This window comes from Bufo bufo, chromosome 2 (assembly GCF_905171765.1).
Source record: "Bufo bufo chromosome 2, aBufBuf1.1, whole genome shotgun sequence".
Lineage (NCBI taxonomy): Eukaryota > Metazoa > Chordata > Amphibia > Anura > Bufonidae > Bufo > Bufo bufo.
In genome coordinates, this window is record NC_053390.1 from 288,571,027 (window position 1) to 288,592,809 (window position 21,783).

At 45.7% G+C, this 21,783-nt stretch overlaps 1 protein-coding gene across 1 annotated transcript in view; it reads left to right on the forward strand.

The window, feature by feature from the left end:
• Positions 1-21,783, forward strand: part of CABP7 (calcium binding protein 7) — a 106,742-nt gene that overhangs the window by 37,519 nt on the left and 47,440 nt on the right. The window lies entirely within an intron of this gene.

Here is a 21,783-nt window from a genome sequence, read left to right on the forward strand (position 1 = left end):
CCTTGGGGGGATATGGTCTAACAGTCCTCCTGGTGGAAGCAGCAAAATACCTTGGGGGGATATGGTCTAACAGTCCTCCTGACTCTGACCGGGCGACACCCCTCTTCTTCAAGCATCGCTGGGTCCTCTGAAACTCAGGCTTCCTCAGCCTTGTAGTGCCGCGGCCTTCTCGCAGTTTACCGCAGGCCCAGTGACGTCACGACTAGTATCAATGGCCTGAGCGGGGCTAAGCTCCATTCAAGTGAACAAAGCTTAGCCCCGCCCATGCCGCCCAGGCCATTGATACTAGTCGTGATGTCACTGGGCCAGCGGTAAACAGCAAAAAAGGCCACGGTGCTACTGCCAGCGCCCCTGCCGTCTCAAGCAGCTGATCGGCAGGGGTCCCAGGTGTCTGACCCCTGCCGATCAGATGCTGATGATCTATCCAGAGGATAGATCATCAGTTTAAAAAAACTGCAGAACCCCTTTATAGTGGTTGTGCCATAATCTACTTTTCACTTTAAAGTGTATTTTCATCAACTACTCCAGCTCCCATTTCTCCTTGGATTTTTTATTTTTTTTTGTCAAATTGACCTCATTTGCAGTTTTCTCTTATATGCATTAGGCTACTTTCACACTAGCGTTTTTGCTGGATCCAGCAGGGTCCAGCAAAATCACTTGCGTTACTGATAATACAACCATCTGCATCCATTATGAATGGATCCGGTTGTATTATCTTTAACATATCTTTAACATAGCCAAGACGGATCCGTCATTAACTCCATTGAAAGTCAATGGGGGTCGGATCCGTTTTCTATTGTGCCAGAGAAAACGGATCTGTCCCCATTGACTTGCATTGGGGGTAATGCCGGATCCGTCTTGCTCCGCATCCCAGGACGGAAAGCAAAGTACAACATGTTGCGGTTTGCTCTCCAGTCTGGGAACGCAACTAAACGGAATGGAATGCATTTTTTCGAGCATTCCGTTCGGTTCAGTTCAGTTTTGTCCCCATTGACAATGAATGGGGGCAAAGCTGAAGCGTTTTTTTCCGGTTTTGAGCCCCTATGACGGAACTCAATGCCGGAAAATGTAAACGCTGGTGTGAAAGTAGCCTTAATCTTACTTCCTGGTTTCTCATGTGACTGCTGTCCCATCATGCCTTTAGGCAATGACATGTGTCCTGACATGTGACACTAAGGGCTCATGCACACGACCGTATGGATTTTTCTGTGTTTTGCGGGCCATTTTTAACAGATCCGTTTTTCCATTTTTTGTTTCAGTAGTGTTTCCGGTTCTATTCCGTTTTTCCATTCCGTTTTTCCGTATGGCTTATACAGTATACAGTAATTACATAGAAAAAATTGGGCTGGGCATAACATTTCCAATAGATGGTTCTGCAAAAACGGAACGGATACGGAAGACATACAGAGTACATTCCATATGTGTTCCGTTTTTTTTGCGGACCCATTGACTTGAATGGAGCCATGGAACGTGATTTGCGGGCATTAACCACCTCCGGACCGCCTAACGCAGGATCGCGTTCCGGAGGTGGCAGCCCTGCGCAGAGTCACGCATATATGCGTCATCTCGCGATGGCCGAGATTTCCTGTGAACGCGCGCACACAGGCGCGCGCGCTCACAGGAACGGAAGGTAAGAGAGTTGATCTCCAGCCTGCCAGCGGCGATCGTTCGCTGGCAGGCTGGAGATGTGTTTTTTTTAACCCCTAACAGGTATATTAGACGCTGTTTTGATAACAGCGTCTAATATACCTGCTACCTGCTCCTCTGGTGGTCCCCTTTGTTTGGATCGACCACCAGAGGACACAGGTAGCTCAGTAAAGTACCACCAAGCACCACTACACTACACTACACCCCCCCCCCGTCACTTATTAACCCCTTATTAGCCCCTGATCACCCCATATAGACTCCCTGATCACCCCCCTGTCATTGATTACCCCCCTGTCATTGATCACCCCCCTGTAAAGCTCCATTCAGATGTCCGCATGATTTTTACGGATCCACTGATAGATGGATCGGATCCGCAAAACGCATACGGACGTCTGAATGAAGCCTTACAGGGGCATGATCAATGACTGTGGTTATCACCCCATATAGACTCCCTGATCACCCCCCTGTCATTGATTACCCCCCTGTCATTGATTACCCCCCTGTAAAGCTCCATTCAGACGTCCGCATGATTTTTACGGATCCACTGATAGATGGATCGGATCCGCAAAACGCATCCGGACGTCTGAATGAAGCCTTACAGGGGCATGATCAATGACTGTGGTGATCACCCCATATAGACTCCCTGATCACCCCCCTGTAAAGCTCCATTCAGATGTCCGCATGATTTTTACGGATGCACTGATAGATGGATCCGATCCGCAAAACGCATCCGGGACGTCTGAATGAAGCCTTACAGGGGCATGATCAATGACTGTGGTGATCACCCCATATAGACTCCCTGATCACCCCCCTGTAAAGCTCCATTCAGATGTCCGCATGATTTGTACGGATGCACTGATAGATGGATCCGATCCGCAAAACGCATCCGGACGTCTGAATGAAGCCTTACAGGGGCATGATCAATGACTGTGGTGATCACCCCATATAGACTCCCTGATCACCCCCCTGTAAAGCTCCATTCAGATGTCCGCATGATTTTTACAGATGCACTGATAGATGGATCGGATCCGCAAAACGCATCCGGACGTCTGAATGAAGCCTTACAGGGGCGTGATCAATGACTGTGGTGATCAACCCATATAGACTCCCTGATCACCCCCCTGTCATTGATTACCCCCCTGTCATTGATTACCCCCCTGTAAAGCTCCATTCAGATGTCCGCATGATTTGTACGGATGCACTGATAGATGGATCCGATCCGCAAAACGCATCCGGACGTCTGAATGAAGCCTTACAGGGGCATGATCAATGACTGTGGTGATCACCCCATATAGACTCCCTGATCACCCCCCTGTAAAGCTCCATTCAGATGTCCGCATGATTTTTACGGATGCACTGATAGATGGATCGGATCCGCAAAACGCATCCGGACGTCTGAATGAAGCCTTACAGGGGTGTGATCAATGACTGTGGTGATCAACCCATATAGACTCCCTGATCACCCCCCTGTCATTGATTACCCCCCTGTCATTGATTACCCCCCTGTAAAGCTCCATTCAGATGTCCGCATGATTTTTACGGATGCACTGATAGATGGATCGGATCCGCAAAACGCATACGGACGTCTGAATGAAGCCTTACAGGGGCATGATCAATGACTGTGGTGATCACCGCATGTAGACTCCCTGATCACCCCCCTGTCATTGATTACCCCCCTGTCATTGATTACCCCCCTGTAAAGCTCCATTCAGACGTCCGCATGATTTTTACGGATCCACTGATAGATGGATCGGATCCGCAAAACGCATACGGACGTCTGAATGAAGCCTTACACGGGCGTGATCAATGACTGTGGTTATCACCCCATATAGACTCCCTGATCACCCCCCTGTCATTGATCACACCCCTGTCATTGATCACACCCCTGTCATTGATCACACCCCTGTCATTGATCACACCCCTGTCATTGATCACCCCCCCTGTCATTGATCACCCCTCTGTAAGGCTCCATTCAGACATTTTTTTGGCCCAAGTTAGCGGAATTTTTTTATTTTTTTCTTACAAAGTCTCATATTCCACTAACTTGTGTCAAAAAATAAAATCTCACATGAACTCACCATACCCCTCACGGAAACCAAATGCGTAAAATTTTTTAGACATTTATATTCCAGACTTCTTCTCACGCTTTAGGGCCCCTAGAATGCCAGGGCAGTATAAATACCCCACATGTGACCCCATTTCGGAAAGAAGACACCCCCAGGTATTCCGTGAGGGGCATATTGAGTCCATGAAAGATTGAAATTTTTGTCCCAAGTTAGCGGAACGGGAGACTTTGTGAGAAAAAAATTAAAAATATCAATTTCCGCTAACTTGTGCCAAAAAAAAAAAATTTCTATGAACTCGCCATGCCCCTCATTGAATACCTTGGGGTGTCTTCTTTCCAAAATGGGGTCACATGTGGGGTATTTATACTGCCCTGGCATTCTAGGGGCCCCAAAGCGTGAGAAGAAGTCTGGTATCCAAATGTCTAAAAATGCCCTCCTAAAAGGAATTTGGGCACCTTTGCGCATCTAGGCTGCAAAAAAGTGTCACACATCTGGTATCGCCGTACTCAGGAGAAGGTGGGGAATGTGTTTTGGGGTGTCATTTTACATATACCCATGCTGGGTGAGAGAAATATCTTGGTCAAATGCCAACTTTGTATAAAAAAATGGGAAAAGTTGTCTTTTGCCAAGATATTTCTCTCACCCAGCAAGGGTATATGTAAAATGACACCCCAAAACACATTCCCCACCTTCTCCTGAGTACGGCGATACCACATGTGTGACACTTTTTTGCAGCCTAGGTGGGCAAAGGGGCCCATATTCCAAAGAGTACCTTTAGGATTTCACAGGTCATTTACCTACTTACCACACATTAGGGCCCCTGGAAAATGCCAGGGCAGTATAACTACCCCACAAGTGACCCCATTTTGGAAAGAAGACACCCCAAGGTATTCCGTGAGGGGCATGGCAAGTTCCTAGAATTTTTTATTTTTTGTCACAAGTTAGTGGAAAATGATGATTTTTTTTTTTTTTTTTTTTTCATACAAAGTCTCATATTCCACTAACTTGTGACAAAAAATAAAAATTTTCATGAACTCACTATGCCCATCAGCGAATACCTTGGGGTCTCTTCTTTCCAAAATGGGGTCACTTGTGGGGTAGTTATACTGCCCTGGCATTCTAGGGGCCCAAATGTGTGGTAAGGAGTTTGAAATCAAATTCTGTAAAAAATGACGAGTGAAATCCGAAAGGTGCTCTTTGGAATATGGGCCCCTTTGCCCACCTAGGCTGCAAAAAAGTGTCACACATCTGGTATCTCCGTAATCGGGAGAAGTTGGGGAATGTGTTTTGGGGTGTCATTTTACATATACCCATGCTGGGTGAGAGAAATATCTTGGCAAAAGACAACTTTTCCCATTTTTTTATACAAAGTTGGCATTTGACCAAGATATTTATCTCACCCAGCATGGGTATATGTAAAAAGACACCCCAAAACACATTCCTCAACTTCTCCTGAGTACGGGGATACCAGATGTGTGACACTTTTTTGCAGCCTAGGTGGGCAAAGGGGCCCATATTCCAAAGAGTACCTTTAGGATTTCACAGGTCATTTACCTACTTACCACACATTAGGGCCCCTGGAAAATGCCAGGGCAGTATAACTACCCCACAAGTGACCCCATTTTGGAAAGAAGACACCCCAAGGTATTCCGTGAGGGGCATGGCAAGTTCCTAGAATTTTTTATTTTTTGTCACAAGTTAGTGGAAAATGATGATTTTTTTTTTTTTTTTTTTTTTCATACAAAGTCTCATATTCCACTAACTTGTGACAAAAAATAAAAATTTTCATGAACTCACTATGCCCATCAGCGAATACCTTGGGGTCTCTTCTTTCCAAAATGGGGTCACTTGTGGGGTAGTTATACTGCCCTGGCATTCTAGGGGCCCAAATGTGTGGTAAGGAGTTTGAAATCAAATTCTGTAAAAAATGACGAGTGAAATCCGAAAGGTGCTCTTTGGAATATGGGCCCCTTTGCCCACCTAGGCTGCAAAAAAGTGTCACACATCTGGTATCTCCGTAATCGGGAGAAGTTGGGGAATGTGTTTTGGGGTGTCATTTTACATATACCCATGCTGGGTGAGAGAAATATCTTGGCAAAAGACAACTTTTCCCATTTTTTTATACAAAGTTGGCATTTGACCAAGATATTTATCTCACCCAGCATGGGTATATGTAAAAAGACACCCCAAAACACATTCCTCAACTTCTCCTGAGTACGGGGATACCAGATGTGTGACACTTTTTTGCAGCCTAGGTGGGCAAAGGGGCCCACATTCCAAAGAGCACCTTTCGGATTTCACTCGTCATTTTTTACAGAATTTGATTTCAAACTCCTTACCACACATTTGGGCCCCTAGAATGCCAGGGCAGTATAACTACCCCACAAGTGACCCCATTTTGGAAAGAAGAGACCCCAAGGTATTCGCTGATGGGCATAGTGAGTTCATGGAAGTTTTTATTTTTTGTCACAAGTTAGTGGAATATGAGACTTTGTATGAAAAAAAAAAAAAAAAAAAAATCATCATTTTCCACTAACTTGTGACAAAAAATAAAAAATTCTAGGAACTCGCCATGCCCCTCACGGAATACCTTTGGGTCTCTTCTTTCCAAAATGGGGTCACTTGTGGGGTAGTTATACTGCCCTGGCATTCTAGGGGCCCAAATGTGTGGTAAGGAGTTTGAAATCAAATTCTGAAAAAAATGACCTGTCAAATCCGAAAGGTGCTCTTTGGAATATGGGCCCCTTTGCCCACCTAGGCTGCAAAAAAGTGTCACACATCTGGTATCTCCGTACTCAGGAGAAGGTGGGGAATGTGTTTTGGGGTGTCATTTTTTATATACCCATGCTGGGTGAGATAAATATCTTGGTCAAATGCCAACTTTGTATAAAAAAATGGGAAAAGTTGTCTTTTGCCAAGATATTTCTCTCACCCAGCAAGGGTATATGTAAAATGACACCCCAAAACACATTCCCCACCTTCTCCTGAGTACGGAGATACCAGATGTGTGACACTTTTTTGCAGCCTAGGTGGGCAAAGGGGCCCATATTCCAAAGAGCACCTTTCGGATTTGACAGGTCATTTTTTTCAGAATTTGATTTCAAACTCCTTACCACACATTTGGGCCCCTAGAATGCCAGGGCAGTATAACTACCCCACAAGTGACCCCATTTTGGAAAGAAGAGACCCAAAGGTATTCCGTGAGGGGCATGGCGAGTTCCTAGAATTTTTTATTTTTTGTCACAAGTTAGTGGAATATGAGACTTTGTAAAAAAAAAAAAAAAAAAAAAAAAATCATCATTTTCCGCTAACTTGTGACAAAAAATAAAAAGTTCTATGAACTCACTATGCCCATCAGCGAATACCTTAGGGTGTGTACTTTCCGAAATGGGGTCATTTGTGGGGTGTTTGTACTGTCTGGCCATTGTAGAACCTCAGGAAACATGACAGGTGCTCAGAAAGTCAGAGCTGCTTCAAAAAGCGGAAATTCACATTTTTGTACCATAGTTTGTAAACGCTATAACTTTTACCCAAACCATTTTTTTTCTACCCAAACATTTTTTTTTTATCAAAGACATGTAGAACTATAAATTTAGAGCAAAATTTCTATATGGATGTCGTTTTTTTTGCAAAATTTTACAACTGAAAGTGAAAAATGTCATTTTTTTGCAAAAAAATCGTTAAATTTCGATTAATAACAAAAAAAGTAAAAATGTCAGCAGCAATGAAATACCACCAAATGAAAGCTCTATTAGTGAGAAGAAAAGGAGGTAAAATTCATTTGGGTGGTAAGTTGCATGACCGAGCAATAAACGGTGAAAGTAGTGTAGGTCAGAAGTGTAAAAAGTGGCCTGGTCTTTCAGGGTGTTTAAGCACTGGGGGCTGAGGTGGTTAATAGGACATGTTCTATCTCTGAACGGAACGGAAAAACGGAAACGGAATGCACACGGAGAAACTTCAGTTTTTTTTGCTGACCCATTGAAATGAATGGTTTAGTATAAGTAACTTGTACTGAACTAAAAAAACTGCCAGTATACTGAACGCAAAAAACTTTCGTGTGCATGAGCCGTAAGGCTAGTTTTACACTGCCGCCACAGCCTTCTGGCAGGCTGTTCCGGCATAGAATGCCAGTGGTTTTTGTCTGGCGATTCTCAGCATATTTGGTGGGTTGCGGACGGATCTCCACCGATCCCCATTGTAGTTAATGGAGCCAGACGAAAATCCAGAACAGCCTGCCGATTCTGTCAAACGCAGATATAAAACAGGCCTTAGGCTACTTTCACACTTGCGTTTATATTTTCCGGTACTGAAATCTGTCATAGGATCTTGATACCGGAGAATAACGCTTTTGTTTTGTCCCCATTCATTATCAATGGAGACAAAACCTAACTGAACAGAACGGAATGCTCCAAAATGCATTCCGTTTTGTTGCATTCCCATTCCGGAGAGCAAACCGCAGCAAGCTGCGGTTTTCTTTCCGTCATGGAATGCGGAGTAAAACAGATCCGGTTATAGTCTATACCCAGAAGTGATGTAGCTGCACCGGAAGTCACGTTGACGCGTTGGAATCAGCTGGAGGAGGGTGTGTGCGCACAAGCGCATTCGGCTTAAGTATAGTAATCTGGCAGAACGCCGCGAGCCAGTAATCTACATTAATTGGTACCCTCGCGGGCTCGCTTCGATCGCTGCGCTCGGCATTTGCTAAAACTAACTCTATGCCGCCATTGATAGTAAAGAAAGAAATGGATGGTAAAGAAAGAGATGGATAGTAAAGAAAGAGATGGATAGTAAAGAAATGGAGGGCTGGGAAAATGCAGGGGCGTTCTGCCAGATTAACATACTTTAGCCGAATGCGCTTGCGCAGTGCGCACACCCCCTCCTCCAGCTGATTCCAATGCGTCCACGTGACTTCCGGTGCAGCTACATCACTTCCGGGTATAGACTTTTGTCCGGGTATAGAAAAGTGGCAGAACACCGGCATGACCCACAATGCAAGTCAATGGGGACGGATCAGTTTTCTCAGACACAATAGACAGAAAACTGATCCATCCCCCATTGACTTTTAATGGTGTTCATGACGGATCCGTCTTGGGTATGTTAAAGATAATACAACCTGGTCCATTCATAACAGATGCAGATAGTTGTATTATCAGTAACGGAAGCGTTTTTGCTGATCTCCGCCGGATCAGGCAAAAACACAAGTGTGAAAGTAGCCTAGGGACTCCTGACTTTACATTGAAAGTCAATGGGGGACGGATCCGTTTGAAATTGCACCATATTGTGTCAACGTCAAACGGATCCGTCCCCATTGACTTGCATTGTAAGTCTGGACGGATCCGTTTGGCTCCGCACGGCCAGGCGGACACGAAAACGCTGCAAGCTGCGTTCAGGTGTCCGCCTGCTGAGCGGAGCGGAAGCCAAACGGTGCCAAACTGATGCATTCTGAGCGGATCCGCATCCACTCAGAATGCATTGGGGCAGTATGGATCCGTTCGGGGCCGCTTGTGAGAGCCTTCAAACGGAACTCACAAGCGGAGCCCCGAACGCTAGTGTGAAAGTAGCCTTAGACAGTTTTGATAAATGTTGGTATTTGGAGATATAACAGCAATATCTGTTCGGTCGGATACATTTATATTAGTGGCACAACCCCTTTAAGGCAAACACCCGCTGCAGCACTGTCCCTTTAAGGCATCTTTCACACGAGCGTGACGAATTAGGTCCGGATGCGTTCAGGGTGCGTTCAGTGAAACTCGCACTATTTTGCAAGCAAGTTCAGTCAGTTTTGTCTGCGATTGCGTTCAGTTGTTCAGTTTTTTCCGCGCGGGTGCAATGCGTTTTGATGCGTTTTTTACGCACGTGATAAAAAACTGAAGGTTTACAAACAACATCTCTTAGCAACCATCAGTGAAAAACGCATCGCACCCGCACTTGCTTGCGGATGCAATGCGTTTTTCACGCAGCCCCATTCACTTCTATGGAGCCAGGGCTGCGTGAAAAACGCAGAATATAGAACATGCTGCGATTTTCACACAACGCAGAACTGATGCGTGAAAAACCACTCTCATGTACACAGACCCATTGAAATGAATGGGTCAGGATTCAGTGTGGGTGCTATTCATGCATTCACGTCACGGAAAACTCGCTCGTGTGAAAGGGGCCTTAGCAATATAGAGCTGTATAGCTGCTGTAGCCATCCATGTGCCTGCCTGTAACACAGCAAAGTTAATACAGCAGGATAAAAAACATCGAATTTGACCCCTTGACCCAGCAGAGCCATTATATTGCTATACAGAGAAGAAAAAATTACAGATGACTCACCAAACTATTTCTAATACCACAACATCATTGCCCTCCTAATAGCGTCTATGGCCCTATGGATCAACTGGACAACCCAAATGAGTGCACTGCAACATGCTGTATACAGAAGTAACAGAAATAAGGGGGACATTTATCATCTCCCTTGTGCCAGAAAATTAGCTTTAAAAAGTCGTAAGCTGTGTGTTTGTGACTTCTTAAATGCAACCTTTAAAAAAGTCACAAATGTCTCTTTTTAAGCCACCCTGGCCACTTTTCCAAAAAGGGGCATAGCAAGGGCGGGAAAAGGGCATGGGCAGCACTTGAGACAAATTTATCTTCAGTTACACCTGATTTTTGGTGCAAATGAAGCCAGAAGTCGTAAATTTCTGTTTAGGTGCATGGGCTGCTGGAGAATGCACCTAATTTATGGCATGGCCTGCGCCTCATCATAAATGAGGCGCATCCGCCAGCAGCGCAGTTTAATTATTTTATCTACTACTACATGATAGTATGGGTTTAGATTGCTCTGTAGCAGGGAAAGTTTAAGCTGCGTGGCTTATTTATTGTGGACACTTTGAATAAGCCTAACTTAAAGGAATTTTCCAAAACTTTTATACTGATGACCCATCCTCTCAATAGATCATCAGTATCTGATCAGTGGGGGTCCAACACCCGGGACCACTGCCAATCAGTTGTTTGAGAAGGCATCAGAGCTCGCAGTAGCGGCGCAGCCTTCTCGCTGCTTAGGCTAAGCCATGTGACGTCACATTCATCGGTCACATGGCCTAGGCCCAGCTCAACCCCATTGAAGTGAATTGTACAATGTACGGCACTGTGCTTGTTAAGCAGGGAGAAGACTGTGTCATTGCCTCTCCTACAGCTGATCGGCAGGTGTCCCGGGTGTTGGACCCCGACCTATCCTTTCCAGAGGATAGGTCATCAGTATAAAACCCCTTTAAAGCCCAAAGGTACAGCCACATGATCAGGTTTTCTGATGCAGTTTCGGAAGCCAAAAAAAGAGGAGAAGTCGTATCTGTCCTTTATACTTTCCCCCCTTTTATGATCCACTCCTGATTTTGGCTTGAAAAACTGCATCAGGAAACCTGACCCTAGTGCTCCATTTGCCCTAGCGTTATACATTATTTTGTTAATACCGGTACATTATTTTGTTCAGTCACTATTAGGCTATGTTTGCGTCACATTTCAATTTCTTGTACAAGTGTGGTGCCAATGGCGTAACTAGAAAACTCTGGGCCCCATAGCAAAATTTTGAACTCCCCCTACCCCTTCCCCGAGCAACTTCTCCACAACCACCCCACCCGCAGCTAGTCAAGATCACCTACACTCAACATAAAAAACCTCAACTAGTGTTGAACAAATCAAACTTTGGATTATAGATCCGAAGTCGATTCATTCTATTACTTCATTTTAATGCTGTATTGGAGACCTGTCTCCATAAAGCATTAAAATGCATTGCCTGCTTCGAGGCATAATTTGTTTCACCCGAAGTTGCCCGAGACTTTGGTGAATGAATTCGGTATTCAGTTCTACATCTTTAAAAACATTTAAAATTTGGAATCCGAAGTCGGGTCTGGTACCGGCTGGTACCTCGGTATCAAACCTGACTTCGGATTGTTAATTTGAAATGTTTTTAAAGATGTAGAAATGAATACCAAATTCATTCACCGAAATCTCTTGTGACTTTGTGTGAAACAAATTTTTCCTCAACAGAAGCAATACATTTTAATGCTGTATGGAGACAGGTCTCCGTACAGCATTAAAACAAAGTGTTTGAACGAATCGACTTCGGATCTACTCCCAACCACTCAGTTGTGTAAAAATATGAAAATAAAACGCTTACTAGTGCAGGACAGGAGGAATAATCAAGTTTACAGTATGCTGCCCAGGCCCTGTATGCCCCCTTAGTGCCCCACACAGTAGTGATGCCCCCTTAGTGCCCCTTAACGGTAGTGAGTGATGCCCCATCAGTGGTCCCACATAGTAGTTATGAACCCTTAGTGTTCTCACACAGTAGTTATGCCTCCTTAGTCCTTCCACATGGTAGTCATGCCCCCTTAGTACTCCCACACAGTAGATATGCCTCCTTAGTATTTCCACACAGTGGTTATGCCTCCTTAGTCCTCCCACACAGTAGTCATGCCCCCTTAGTACTCTCACAAAGTAGTTTTGCCACCTTAGTGCCCTCACATAATAGCTATGCCCCGGAGTGGGATACTTACAACAGGTTCCCTACAACAGGTCCCTACAGCGGACACGCGGCATAACGACACATGTTTACATATACATTACACCATTTATATGCAACACACATACACATAAAACACCATAGATGTAAGCCGTGTACGGGGGTGGGCTCCCCAGGATACAGTGAAGTCACGAACGAGGAAAGCAACCCCAACACCAGCTTTTGCCAAAACAGAATTTTACTTAAATGTGGCAATAAACACAACCACAAATGCTGGGAACATACAATCAATTTACATACACCCAGCCTGAAGGCTTAGACCCTTGTGCTGCACAGCACGGCACCCTCCGATAGATGAAAGAGGAAAGTGCAGTAACTCATCTACTGGCGGGCACTAAACTGCCACACCTTACCTTATTACCCTAAAAACAAGAACCACTGTATGGTTGTGTGTTACGGGCTATCCTGCGGTGCAGCACAACAGCTTACAATCTTACCAAGTTCTACAGTATTCCCCCCCCTCCCATAACTGGTCCTGTAGCTTGTGCCTGAGTATTCCCCCTGAGCAAGAAAACACCAGCCTGGCTTGAGTTTGTGAGAATTTTATCAGCTCTCCAATGTGAAATGTCACTTTAAGTTATGGAGTCCTTGAAATGAAATGAAATGAACTACAGGCCTAGTCTGAGTCTCTAGGCGCTAACACGTTGGTAAGGTGTGTGCACAATCTTACCGACCCGGGTCTGCTTTGCATCCGCTGGTGACTCTGAACAGAACAAATGTCTCTCCTACAAGCATGCGGTACCGCAGTGTATGTTGCTTTGTTCCTCTGCTCTCATCAGCGTTCCTGGCAGCAATCCTCCTGCCTCTGGACAGAATCTGGATCTTGGACATGATCAGCTTCACTTAGCTGCAGCTCTGGTCACTGAGGGATGCTCTCACACCTGGATTCCATCAGATTCTCTGCTCACACAGTTCCTTAGTTTCACCTCCCTCTAAGATGGCTGCTCTCTCCTTGTCTTCTCTTCAGACTCTGTGTAAACCCCACCTCTCTCATGAATATGGAGATATATGTGCAGTCTGTAGCAGTGTTTAGGAAACAGCGGCATCTTGTGTACAAACAGCAGAATGTCAGTCCAGAACATTTAATTTAATCACACAGTGTTCAGACCAGGAGAGCTGTTTCCCCATCTCACATATACATGGTACACATACATAAATACACCATATATACACTACACACACATACCACCCAACTAAGGAGCTAAACTATCAGTGGTGCGCGAATCAATGGAAGCGAACATCTCCAGCTGCCCTGCCACCACCAGAGCACCGGATCGGGACTCGGGCGGTAACACGGTTCTCCGATCCAGTTGTAATTTTAACAACTGGATCTGGAGAACTGGAGGGAACTGGCTGAATCCCATGCCTGGCTATGCCCCTTAGTACTCCTACACAATAGTTATACCCCCTTTATGCTCCCACACAATAGTTATGCCCCCTTAATAGTAGTTATGTCTCCTTAAACCTCCCACACAGTAGTCATGCCCCCTTAGGACTTCCACACAGTACTTATATCCCCTTAGTGCTCCCACATAGTAGTTATGCCCCCTCAGCATTTCCACAGAGTAGTTATGGCTGCTTAGTCCTCCCACACAGCAGTTATGCCTGCTTAGTCCTCACAAACAGCAGTTATGCCCCCTAAGTACTCCTACACAGTAGTTCCTTAGTCCTCCCACACAGTAGTCATGCCCCTTTGGTACTCCCACACAGAAGTTATGCCCCCTTAGTGCTCCCACACAGTAGTTATGCCTCCTTAGTCCTCCCACACAGTAGTTATGCCTCCAGGATTTACCTACTTTATTACGAGGTCTACGCTGCATCATGAATTATTAGCATCCTCCAGCGGTGCAGGGGATATCAAGAACAGCATTCTATAAATGTCCCCGATTGTGTAAACTTAGACAAGACAGCCTAAAAATGCGACAGATTTATCACAGTGGCCAATGTTGCACCATCAGACTATTAAACTGTTCGTTTTTACCACCTATTTGTGCCAGAATGATGTGTCTGAATTTTCGTGGATGTAAATCCGTGCCCCTTTCACTCACCTCTTCTACTTAAATGTCTGTTTAATAGATGTGACAGGACAGCCTCATGCTAGAATCCTGGCATACTTCCATTAGTAATCCAACCCCATTCTGTCTCCTATGCCGATAGTAGGCCTTAGATTGTGCATGCATGTCATGGTGTCAATAAAAGTTCAAATAAAATATTATATCATTCTATTCATTGAAGAGAACTCTCCTTTGTGTATTTTATGCAATTTAATAAACCGGTTAGCTACCTGTGTCCATAAATATATATATCAGACGAGTGAACCACTCTGGCAGCACTGCAGCCAATAGTGATAAATCTAATTCCAGACTTACTTATTAAGATATTGCCACGGCAGACATCTCCAGGATATAAACGTGCATACAAATGAATATGTATATTCTGTCCACGTAGGTTGCAGTGAGCTAAGCCCTTGCTGTCCGAGTATGTTTATGACAAGGGTCACATTTATACTGTAACCATGCTTTTCCATTTAAATGAATATACTATGCAAGAAAGTCTCTAAAGCTGCCATAGATGGAAGGGGGGTGTCACACAAAATCTTTCTTGGCATTCTGGGGGAGATTTATCAAAACTGGTGTGTGCTACAATGGTCTTGATATCCCTTGTGCCGCTGGAGGATGTGCTTAATTTATGACAAGGCTCACTTCTTGTCATAAATTATGAGCAACCTCCGGCAGTCTGTGTGCCTAGATTAAAATCAAGGTCAGCTTGTAGCTAGTGTAGATTTCAGTTATCATTTACATAAGGAAACTGATTAATCTCCCAGGTGATGGCCCCACCCAAAACAAGCCCCCAACAGGTCCCCATTATGGGAAAAAAGACAAGGGAGGAGGTAAAATGCTATTTGCTCAATTTTTGGGGGCTGGAATGGCCTTTAAAAAGTCACAATCCTGGGGTTTATGACTTTTTAATTCCAGTTTTCTGGCGCATATTGAAAATAAATCTCCTCCCCTTTTTTTGTGTTTTTTTACTGCCATTTTTAGGTAAAAAATGCCAGTTCCAGAAGTCTGAGAATTATTAAATGCAGCACAATGTGTTTTTTGACACTTGAGTTACATTTTTTTGTAGCTTTTTAAAAAAAAAATTGCTTCACATTCCTGGTATGGAGTTTTTTCCCCCTCATTTTCTGGTATCTTTGCCTTATTGACATCCATTGGACTTGTTTTTGCATGTTTTTTTTTTGCTTCCACAAAATACAGATTGAGGTGTGTGATATACCTGCTTCCACAAAATACTGATTAAGGGGTTTGATATACCTGCTTCCACAAAATACCGATTTAGGGGCGTGATATACCTGCTTCCACCAAATATTGATTCAGGTGTTCTATATACCTGTTTCCACAAAATACTGATTGAGGGGTGGGATATACCTGCTTCTACAAAATACTGATTAAGGGGTTCTATATACCTGATTCCACAAAATACTGATTGAGGGGTGCGATATACCTGCTTCCACCAAATATTGATTGAGGCCTGCAATACACCGGCTTCCACAAAATATTGATTGAGGGGTGTGATATACCTGCTTCCACCAAATATTGATTCAGGTGTTCTATATACCTGCTTCCACAAAATATTGATTAAGGGGTTCTATATAATTGCTTCCACAAAATACTGATTAAGGGGTTTGATATACCTGCTTCCACAAAATACTGATTGAGGGGTGTGATATTCCTGCTTCCACAAAATACTGATTAAGGGGTGCGATATACCTGCTTCCACCAAATAGTGATTGAGGGGTGCGATATACCTGCGTCCACCAAATATTGATTGAGGCCTGCAATACATTGGCTTCCACAAAATACTGATTGAGGGGTGCAATATACCTGCTTCCACCAAATATTGATTCAGGTGTTCTATATACCTGCTTCCACAAAATACTGATTGAGGGGTGCGATATACCTGCTTTCACAAAATACTGATTGAGGGGTGCGATATACCTGCTTCCACTAAATATTGATTCAGGTGTTCTATATACCTGTTTACACAAAATACTGATTGAGGGGTGCAATATACCTGCTTATACAAAATACTGATTAAGGGGTTCTATATATCTGCTTCCACAAAATACTGATTGAGGGGTCTGATATACCAGCTTCCACCAAATACTGATTGAGGCCTGCGATATACCTGCTTTCACAAATACTGCTCTTCTCTAGGGACTTTGGAACAGGGTCATTTTGAAAATGACAGGCAGAGGAAGAGGCAGGCCTTTCAATAGGGGTGGTAGGGGTCGGGCAGGTGCACCAGGCCAGAGCCTAAGTGGGAAGTTGGAGAAGGTGCATGCGATTACTTCAAAGACCGCACCAGAGTTGGTTGAGTGTCTCACTCAGCCTTCCGCTTCTGCACCCTCCTCATCCTCTGTATCTGCACCCTCCTCACTCTGCTGTGTGCACCCCCAGAGACACCACCACCACCACCACTACCATAGCCCCTCCACTCGAGTCAGAGGAATTATTTTCCCATAAATTCCCAGACCTTAATGATGCGCAGTCATTCTTGGCTTCGGATGAGGAAGAGGAGGTAGCAATGGCCGCCACCCAGCGGTCGGATGACAGTACACAGATCAGCCCAAGGAGGGTGGTCCCCGCTGTTGCTGCCTACTCAGAGATCTCTAATGTCAGTGGTGGTGAAGGTGACGATGATGACGAGTCGATGGACGTCACATGGGTGACCACAAGAGAGGAAGAGGAGGGGAGTTCAGAGGGAGAGAGAGAGAGCAGCAGATAGGGAGGAGAAGCAGGCAGAACTCGCAGTGCACAGGAGGCAAAAAGCAAACTGCAAATGTATCTGGAGCGAGCCATCTACCATGCATGGTCACATCTTGCGCTCCCAGGACGCCGCCACATGGCTCCTCAGTGTGGGCTTTTTTTAACGTGTCAGCTGCTGATAATAGTGTTGCCATCTGCAGCCTGTGCTGTCAACGCATAAGTCGCAGTAAGCCCAACACTCACCTAGGGACGACCGCCTTAAGAAGGCACCTGGCCTCCCATCACCGAGCCCAGTGGGAGCAACGCCATCAGAACCCACAAAGCCACACTCCCGGCGCTCCACGTCCTGCCTCTTCTCCTTCTCCTCTCTCCTTCCATTTGTCCTTTACTCCACCTTCCACCGTGCCGTCGTTGCGTTCATCTGGCAGAAGGCAGGCTTCTGTGGCCCAAGTGTTCGAGCGTAAAAAGTTGATGACGCCGGATAACCCTCTTGCCAAACGGCTGACCGCTGGCTTGTCGGAACTGCTAGCCCGCCAACTACTGCCATATAAACTGGTGGACTCGGAGGTCTTTAAAAAATTTGTGGCCATTGGCACACCGCAATGGAAGGTCCCCGTAAGGAAATATTTCTCCCAGAAGGGCATCCCAGAGCTATATGGCCACGTTTAGCAGCAATTGAATATATCTCTGACACACAGTGTCGGTGCCAAGATACATCTGACCACAGACATGTGGTCTAGGAAACACGGGCAGGGAAGGTACATAAATTTTACTACCCACTGGGTGAACCTTCTGATGGCCGTCAAGCATGTAACCCGTGGCACCTGTGTGGATTTGGTGTTACCGCAACGGATTGCATGCAGACCTGCCTTTTCTTCTCCTCCTCCTACTCCATCCTCCGTCTTCTCCTTGGCTGACTCCTCCTTTTCCACTGCTACCGCCTCTTCCGCTGCACCCCCCCCAAGCTCCCCAGAACCTATTCAACGTGCCAGGTGAGATGTTGTCATGCTGTGCTGCAGCTGTTGTGCCTGGAAGCCAAGAGCCACACCGGTCCTGCACTGCTTTCAGCTCTGCAGTCACAGGCTGATCAGTTGCTAACCCCGCTCAATTTGACAGTTGGTAAAGTGGTGTGCAACAACGGCGCCAATCTGCTGAGTGCGCTGAAACAGGGCAAAAGGACACACATTCCGTGGATGGCACACGTCCTGACCTTAGTCGTGCAGCGATTCGTTGCCAAACACCCCGGTGTCCAGGACGTCTTACGGCAGGCCAGAAATATATCTGGCCATTTTAGAAGATCTTACACGGCCATGGCTCGCCTTGCTGACGCACAGCAGCGACACCACCTGCCTGTCAGACGTCTGATTTGTGACAGACCGACTCGCTGGAACTCCACCTTGTATATTCTTAATAGGCTGCTCCAGCAGCATCGTGCCGTTAAAGACTACCGATACGAACTCTGCAGCAGGACAGGTTCTGGGGAGCTTGGTTTCTTTTCACTGCGCCAGTGGTTGTTCATGCGCGATGCATGCAGACTTCTGCGGCCATTTGATGAAATCACCAAACTGGTCAGTCGCAGCCAGGGCACCATCAGTGACATCGTACCTTACACCTTCTTTCTGGAGCTTGCATTGCGTTGTGTCATTGATCAAGCCGTCGTGGAGCAGGAGCAGGAAGATGAGGAAGTCGCAATGCTGAATGAATTCCCAGGGGGGCTACTCCATCTGAGACAAGTCAGCAGGAGTCTGAAGAGGAGTCAGAGGAGGATGGTGGCTGGGGGGAGGAGGAGGAGGAGCAAGGAGAGTAGGCTTTGAGGTGGACTTTAAACTTTTCAGGGATCCCTGCTGTTGTCCGTGGCTGGGGGGAGGAGACCGAGGACGACATTCTCCAGGGTGATGAGCAGGAGCCAGGGCGCTCCACCGTTTCCAATTTAGTGAAAATGGGGGCCTTCATGCTCCAGTGTTTGAAGAGGGACCCCTCGTATGAAAGGCATAAAGGGCAAGAACAAGTACTGGGTGGCAACGACTTAGACCCCTGGTACAAACACAAAATGGCGGACATGTTACCAGCATCACAGAGGGCTGTCAGAATGCAGCATTTCCAGGCCTTGCTGCAAAAGATGCTGCATTCTGCAGTTGTGGGTGCTGGCAGAGGAATTTTCGACCCACTGCAAAACAGGTGCGGGTACCAATCCTACAGCGCCTGCAAGAAGAGGGCGGTTTAAAGATGTGTTGGTCTCTTCAGATATGAGATGATTCTTGCAGCCATCCCATCGAGAGCCGCCCCCTGGATCCAGCCTCAGGGAACACCTAGACCGACAGGTGTCCGACTACATCGGGTTAACGGCCGATGTGGACGCTCTGAGAAGCGAGGAACCTCTAGACTACTGGGTGTGCAGGCTTGACCTGTGGCCAGAGCTAGCACAATTTGCCATGGAACTCTTGGCTTGCCCCTCGTCCAGTGTCCTGTCCGAAAGGACGTTCAGCGCAGCAGGGGGGATAGTGACCGATAAGCGCACTCGCCAAGCTCACGACAGTGTGGACTACCTCACATTTCTAAAAATGAATGAGGCATGGATCTCAGAGGAATTCAACACCTGTGACGACCACGTGTAATTGAATTTCCTCATGCCAGCCCACACATATCCGCCACTACGCAGAACAAAGAATGATCCTTGTCTTATGTATATACAGCAGCATAAAAGGCCTTTTCTGTCAGGTGAATGCCTAATTTTTGGGGCCTCTACTCCACTGGCCTACAGTAAAATTGTTATCCACTGACCATCTAATATACCTCCAGCCACATAATCACTTGTTCTTTTCTGTCAGGTGAATGCATAATGTTTGGGGCCTGTACTCCCCTGGCCTACAGTAAAATTTTTAGCCGGTGACAGCCTATCGTACCTCCAGCCACATCATCACAAGTTTTTTTCTGTCAGGCGAATGCCTAATTTTTGGAGCCTGTACTGGCCTACAGTAAAATTGTTATCCACTGACCGTCTAATATACCTCCAGCCACATAATCACTTGTTCTTTTCTGTCCGGTGAATGCTTAATGTTTGGGGCCTGTACTCCACTGGCCTGCAGTAAAATTGTTATCCACTGACCGCCTAATATACCTCCAGCCACATAATCACTTGTTCTTTTCTGTCAGGTGAATGCATAATTTTTGGGGCCTGTACTTTACTGGCCTGCAGTAAAATTGTTATCCACTGACCGCCTAATATACCTCCACCCACATAATCACTTGTTCTTTTCTATCCGGTGAATGCCTAATGTTTGGGGCCTGTACTCCACTGGCCTGCAGTAAAATGTTTATCCACTGACCGCCTAATATACCTCCACCCACATAATCACTTGTTCTTTACTGTCAGGTGAATGCATAATGTTTGGGGCCTGTACTCCACTGGCCTACAGTAAAATTGTTATCCACTGATCATCTAATATACCTCCAGACACATAATCACTTGTTCTTTTCTGTCAGGTGAATGCATAATGTTTGGGGCCTGTACTCCACTGGCCTACAGTAAAATTGTTATCCACTGACCGTCTAATATACCTCCAGCCACATAATCACTTGTTCTCTTCTGTTCGGTGAATGCCTAATGTTTGGGGCCTGTACTCCACTGCCCTGCAGAAAAATTGTTATCCACTGACCGCCTAATATTCCTCCAGCCACATAATCGCTTGTTCTTTTCTGTCTGGTGAATGCCTAATGTTTGGGGCCTGTACTCCACTGGCCTGCAGTAAAATTGTTATCCACTGACCGTCTAATATACCTCCAGACACATAATCACTTGTTCTTTTCTGTCCGGTGAATGCCTAATGTTTGGGGCCTGTACTCCATTGGCCTGCAGTAAAATTGTTATCCACTGACCGCCTAATATACCTCCAGCCACATAATCACTTGTTCTTTTCTGTCCGGTGAATGCTTAATGTTTGGGGCCTGTACTCCACTGGCCTGCAGTAAAATTGTTATCCACTGACCGCCTAATATACCTCCAGCCACATAATCACTTGTTCTTTTCTGTCAGGTGAATGCAAAATTTTTGGGGCCTGTACTCCACTGGCCTGCAGAAAAATTGTTATCCACTGACCGTCTAATATACCTCCAGCCACATAATTACTTGTTCTTTTCTGACCGGTAAATGCCTAATGTTTGGGGTCTGTACTCCACTGGCCTGCAGTAAAATTGTTATCCACTGACCGCCTAATATACCTCCAGCCACATAATCACTTGTTCATTTCTGTCCGGTGAATGCCTAATGTTTGGGGCCTGTACTCCACTGGCCTACAGTAAAATTGTTATCCACTGACCATCTAATATACCTCCAGCCACATAATCACTTGTTCTTTTCTGTCCGGTGAATGCTTAATGTTTGGGGCCTGTACTCCACTGGCCTGCAGTAAAATTGTTATCCACTGACCGCCTAATATACCTCCAGCCACATAATCACTTGTTATTTTCTGTCAGATGAATGCATAATTTTTGGGGCCTGTACTCTACTGGCCTGCAGTAAAATTGTTATCCACTGACCGCCTAATATACCTCCACCCACATAATCACTTGTTCTTTTCTATCCGGTGAATGCCTAATGTTTGGGGCCTGTACTCCACTGGCCTGCAGTAAAATGTTTATCCACTGACCGCCTAATATACCTCCACCCACATAATCACTTGTTCTTTACTGTCAGGTGAATGCATAATGTTTGGGGCCTGTACTCCACTGGCCTACAGTA